Source organism: Meleagris gallopavo, chromosome 3 (assembly GCF_905368555.1).
Source record: "Meleagris gallopavo chromosome 3, MGAL_WU_HG_1.1, whole genome shotgun sequence".
NCBI lineage: Eukaryota > Metazoa > Chordata > Aves > Galliformes > Phasianidae > Meleagris > Meleagris gallopavo.
The window spans coordinates 30,562,939-30,569,224 of NC_139406.1; the positions used below are offsets into that span (position 1 = coordinate 30,562,939).

Consider the following 6,286-nt stretch of genomic DNA (forward strand, 5'->3'; position numbering starts at 1 on the left):
CTGAAAGCAAAAAGTATGCCAGTGATTTAAATTTATCTCCTTAACATAATAAATCGGTATCGAGGGTCTTGTACACGCAGAAGAATCTAGGTTCAGGTTTATCAGCTGATTTCTGTAATTTTAGGATGCCTTGTTTCGTAAACACTTATTACATGTAAGCAGTCACGGCGCTTGAAGAAAACGTGCAGTTTAATCTATTACTGATTATTTTTACAATCTTCAAAAGCATCAGGAGTTTGTCTCGGGGCAGAAAAGGAGAAGCTGAGCATGGGGAGAAGCTCCTTACACTGGGGAGCTGCCAGTGCAGTTCTATTTGCTTAGTACACTGACCCAAACCCAGCAAACCTGTAAGAGGATAGAGAGCATTACACTGTACTCCATTCATATGTAATGGGCAGTCAAACGGAATATGTTTGCTTTGGGGTTGGGTTTTTTGCTTGGTACAACAAAGGTTTCTGCAAGAACCATTAACTTCAAGTGGAGGAGTGTCTGAGATATGAAGAAACTCATTGACAAGTACCTTGGAAAATGGTCTCTCTGTGGCAGACTTTGCCCCAACCAAGGCTTTGTCCCAGTGCAGGCTCAGGAACTACAGCAAAGGTAACAACCTGCAAATTACTGGAAAGTAATTTGCAAAGTGAGTGAAATCACTCAGAGGAAGCAAAAAATCACTTTTCAGAAAGACTTCTTCCCAGAAGGAAGATTTAAACTAAAATATTTAGAAAAATTAAATTTCCTAGAATTCAGACACTCAGATTCCTCTCAGTTTCTGCCTGCCCTCCCGTGGAGAAGACAATGAATACTGAAAGAGATAGTCATTGGAGGCACAAGAGCATGTAGTTTGAGATGAGCTGTCTCAATAAGAGAAGAGAGAAGCGAGGCCTAGTGCAGTTCTCACATGGTGGCAGGACAGTCCGTGCAAAAGGAAATGGTCAGGAAAACCTGTGGTATGCAACAGAGACATCAGACTGGCCATTCTGAGTAGGGCTGTGGGTCAGTCTGGCCCAGTATTGAGTCTCTGGTCATAGCAAGCACGTGAACAAGAGTAGAGAATAGATTAGGCACATTTTCCCAGAATATTCTAGCCTCTGAAAGTTTCTTGATCCAGAAGTGTTATTCTGGCACTTAAAAGCCTGAGTAGATGTTTGTAAATTTACTTAGTTGCTTTCAAATGAGTGTGATTATTTTTCCCCACCTCTGCAAAGAATCATTTCCTTTGGTTAACTCTGACCTGGTGTCATTGTGTGGGACAAAAGGCTTATACGAGATAACCAGCAGTCATTCCTCACCCTCCTTCCCAGACTGCTTGATGCGGCTGGTACATCCATTCTTGGACAGGTCCATTCCCAGGCTGGAGACTCCTGATTTCTGTGTTGACTCCTGGTGTGGAGGCCATCCCAAAACCTTGAATAAACACTTCACCCTGAGATCACCATCCTTCTATTCACAAGTTTCAAATCTGCTGGCATAAAAAGAATCATTTTTTTTTTTTTCTCAAGTGCATGCATCCTCTGATGTGAATGTCATCCCTTTCACATTGCCCAGACTCACAGCCATGGGTCTTGCTCTTACAAACTGCTCAGCCCCATTGCCAGGTCATGCTACAAGCTGACAAACAATTTTCTCTATCACCCCACCTCATTCCCCAGCACTTTTTTGACATTGATGCTCTCCACACACCTCCAGCCTCATCAAACATCTACATGTTTGTTCATTTATTCTGGTTGTATTAGCTTGTATTGCCCAGGTTGAATTTTATTACTATATCCTCCAAATAAGGTTTCTGCCTGCATGATAGAGTCTTTGCTTCTTACTATAAGATTAGCTGCAAATTTTATTTGGCAGCTATTCATCCCCTCTTGATACCTACCATTAACAGCAATAAAAGTAGAATTCAACAACTGAGATTCCCAGCACCCTTTGGGTACCTGTTCTTATTTCAATATAAGGTTGTTGATCATTCGGTTTTATCTATTTACAGTCCTCCAAGTAGTGTTTAGTATACAGAGCAACTCCCTGACATGCTATTAATCACTGAAACGACTGTAGAAAAGATACTTGGCTGTATGCCAGTACTTTTGGGATTGCATTAACAGTTTTCTGTCGTATTTCAATCACTTGTGCTGTGCAAAATAACCCCCAGTGTCCCTCCCTCAGGGTATTAGGTAAAAATTGCAGCCCTGTGATAAGAAAGGGTTCTCACAAACATTAATCTGCAGGGAGCTGTTGGGCAGGAAGAAAAGGGTGAGAGCATTGCCACACGGCCTTTTCCTGCACCGAGGGCTCTATATAGGCACGTGTACTTTTGGGGAAGAACCCTCTTTCCCCATCATCTTCTCATTGTTACAAATATTGGGATACATGTGGGTGGCTTTCAGCATCCAGAGCTTTCAGTCTATGCAGATTTAGAAGATCCTTAATTAAACAACAGAAGGCATTTTATCCTGTCTCCTTTCATCAGCTTGGTATCCTTCAACTACAGCTGGCACAAACCAATTATCCCTGTGGCAACCACAGCTTTTGACAGCTCATGACACAGATTGCTTGCAACCTGTAGGCATCCCATGCTATTTTGTCCTTTTGCAGATGATCAATGGCTGTGCTGAGCATCTCCTTTTCTTCAGGGATGAGCTACTGGACCTTTGCAGTAATGGCAGCCAGTGGTGGTGCAGCACTGGGGATGCTGGCCATCATGCTCAGGAGCAAGTTTAAGCTGATACTCAGACTCTTTTAGGGTGGCTGTCTGTCCCTGCAGCCCAGTGCTACCAGGCCGGGTGATGGACACCCTAAGGTAAGCAGCCCTCGAATTAGTTGTGTGGCAGGACTATGACACATATCTCACCACTCAGGTTCTGGGATACAGGAGGTTGTATCCAGCTGCCTATGAAGTGCTGTGGCCACCAGTAGGGGCAGCACACAGAGGCAGCAGTAACCCATCGCAACATATTAGAGGAGAAAAAGACAGGTTGCAACACCATTTCATAGCTAATTAGAGGGCAGGAGGTGCATCCTGGGCTGTTGACTCAACTGGCTCTGCATCATGGCCATGAGCTACAGGTGACCAGGAGTTCAGCTGCTGGCCTGGGTGACTCTGACAATGTCAGCAGACCCCCAGTCACTTCCTACACAAGGCTGCTCATGGCTCAAAGGTGGATTTAGCATTTTTCTAAATTTGATCCACTTATCTTTCTCCAAGAGCTCGAGCCAAAGGCTAATATCTTAGACAAGCTTCGCATTAGCTTCCTGGACTGTTGGAATTATGCACAGATAAAATGGCCTGAATGCCCCAATTTATAGAAATAATATTTATTTTGCTGTTTCATTCCATGACCAATTGTACAAAAACATGAAGCATGTAGTAGGATGTGATCAACATCATCAGGACAAAAAACTGTATTTTTCTTTTCAACACCTCCCCACAGAATTGCAGTCCAAATCTTCTCTCATGGAAATCAATGAATGTTTTAGACGTGAGATCAGGAGGATCCAGAGCAGTCTCTCTACACTTTTTAATTACTTTAATTAACAAACTACAGCTCTGGGACTCAAAATTAAGTTTCTTTTTAAGTTTGTATATTTTTCTCCCTCCTTTGAACAGACACATTTGTTACTATCATTTCTTGATAAATCATCAGTATAGTTTGCAAAGGAATCAATAAACAGATTGTCAGAAAATTGAGAGTATGATTTTGTCCCTCCCCCTGCCTTTTTGGAGCAGAATACTAAGTATCAGTCTATAGAGTGGAAGATCAATTTTATTACCAAATGCAGAACATGCTAAAATTCCCAAGATTACCTAGGAAAGTAGATGCCTAAGAACTAGAAGTTGATTTTTAATGTTTAATTTTTAATGTTGAGTTAGGAGTGTTTTCAGAAAACACTCAAGTGCCTCCATGTATATAATTAGCTGAAATGACCTTTTAAAAATTGTCTCTTCTGTAAAAAGGTAACATTTTGTAAAATTCTGTTCTAAAATTTTAAGAACTTCTGCAAAGTCGTAAGGCACTGTGGAATATTTAGCACCTCCTTAAGACTCTAGTGAATTTAGGCGCTATAATTTTAGCCACTGGAGGGCTCCCCAATTTTTTAATTAATTTAATAGGACAGTCAGTATGAAAGAATGGAAGAAGGAACTAATCAGGGTTGTTCCGAGTCATTACCACAATCTCTACAAATACTAAATTTCATACAAATTCTGGGTATTCTGCTGTGCATTCTTCAACAAAAATATTGGAAGAAAACCATTTTAATATTTTTGGTAGAACAAGTATTCCACTGTGTGTTGGCCAACGAGCAGGACTGAGTGTAGCAGGCTCATTACGTACAAATAAAAATACATGATCCCCCACAAGTTTTACTTTAGTAGATTGTTCATTGAAGTTAACAGTGCATCTCCGTTCAGACAGTTCTGGAGTACTGTATGTGTGTGTGATCCCTGAGCATCCTCAAGCAATGTCTAATGGGACAGGGTGTTTGAAAGCACACTTTGATGGGGACATTATTTCACTTTAGAAAATAACAACAGGTTGACTGACAAGCTCCTCAGAGGCAATTGGACAGAAAATGTCTTGCATGCATTTTTATTAATTATCTATGTACATTTCAACACTGAAGATGGTTGCTCATGGCCAGGTCAGCCTGCAGCACAGAGCAGAGCCTACTCCTTGAGTCCTACTTTGGCTGTTGTGCTCTAAACACCCAGCAAATCACCTTGCAAATCCTATTATTCACTCAAGGTCTCACTTTCTATTAAATGGAAGGAAAAAAAAAAAAAAGAGATAACAGAGAAATTGTGAGATCCCAAGGTGAAATCATATTAAGTGTGCCTGGTAAACCAAGCACATTCTGCTCTTCCAGCTGTGGGGATGTTCCAGACTGTACAAAGCACGGACTCCTGAAGTCGCATGTGCTACAGCTTTGTTGGTATGCAGGCAACAAGGGAGGTGACACCACCATATTTCACCTCTCTGGATGCAAAGTCCACCTGATACATTAACTGGAAATTTTGTTCCAGCTTCACAGTTCTGAACCAAAAAAAAAAAAAAAAAAGAAAGAGAATCTCAAATCTCCCCAAGTGATGGTACTCACCCACATGTGTCGTGATCAAGGGACTTCCTGCTCACTCCACAGTATCCATGGCTGATCTTATCAGAGACCCAGTGATGTTCCTCTTGCCATAACTCTGATCTTGTGCTCTCTGCAGAATGAGAGGCCAATAACCCTTAGTGATAAAACATTTGCTAGTGAATAGCAGAGGATGTATCATGGCATACTTGTCCCACCAACAGCCATATTGTCAGAATTAGAACTGAATGACTTTTAAATACAGTGCTGCAAAACCATCCATCCTACAGACCTGCTGGCTGTACAACTTCAATGTAGGGCTACCTGTGGTCTGGCTTTCACCTCAGTGAGAAGCAGATTTAGACTCTTACAGAAAGGTATATTTGCTGCTAATAAAATATTAACCTAGAAGAAAGCCTGGTAAAATATTTAAATATCAGACATTCCTCTGTTCTTTGGCTTCCCAGTTGGCACAAATAACTGCCATAGTTTGGAATGTGATCAAACGTTTCATAGGTACAAAGGGGCTAATTTATAAAGAAGAATTAATCCCTCTACAAGACCAGGCTGGCTGAAATTTTCCCCTCTTCATGTTGCAAGGCTCTCAAACATTTTTCTTCATTGAGGTTCCGTGGAGAATTTTTCCACCAACTGGATTGAGGGCCTTTTGAGGCCATGTGCTTTATTTCAGAGATCCAGAGGCTGAAAGCTCCTATTTATCCATAAGGCAAGCATAGGTTCCCCATTGACTTTATAAACATTTGTGTGGGTAACCATTCAGCATATCTCAAGGTTGACTCATAAGAGTACTGAAGAAGCCAGAGATAGCCCTGAGACCAGAAGAGGTGATGAACAAAGGTAAAAGGTCATGACAAATGTAATGTGGCTACACAGAAGTGATGCAACTGGAGCTCCCTCAGGGCATGAGAAGTGAACAGAAGCAAGAGGAGCACATAGTGACCTTCGCCTTGGATAATGGATGTACACATGCCTGTTTGCCCCACAGCAATGAAGGCCACCCTTGAATTACAGATGGTATGGAACAGAACTACTTATTTTGATCTAGTTCTCCATGAAACATTGGGAATTACCATTTCCTAGGCTCTATCTCACACCTTTGCTGACCACGAAGGCTTCAATCACATTTTCCTCACTTCTCCCTTGAGAATCCTAACTTTTGTACTTCCTCACCAATAACATCTGTACACTGAGAAAACACAAC

General features: G+C 41.6%; 1 long non-coding RNA gene across 1 annotated transcript; it reads right to left on the bottom strand.

Moving 5' to 3' along the window:
• Positions 1-1,340: 1,340 nt before the first annotated feature.
• Positions 1,341-5,396, bottom strand: LOC116216448 (uncharacterized). Its single transcript, XR_014882372.1, has 3 exons — positions 5,357-5,396; positions 5,089-5,197; positions 1,341-1,459 (listed from the first exon to the last, which is right to left on the bottom strand). It is a non-coding gene; the product is annotated as an uncharacterized LOC116216448 (long non-coding RNA).
• Positions 5,397-6,286: the final 890 nt, after the last annotated feature.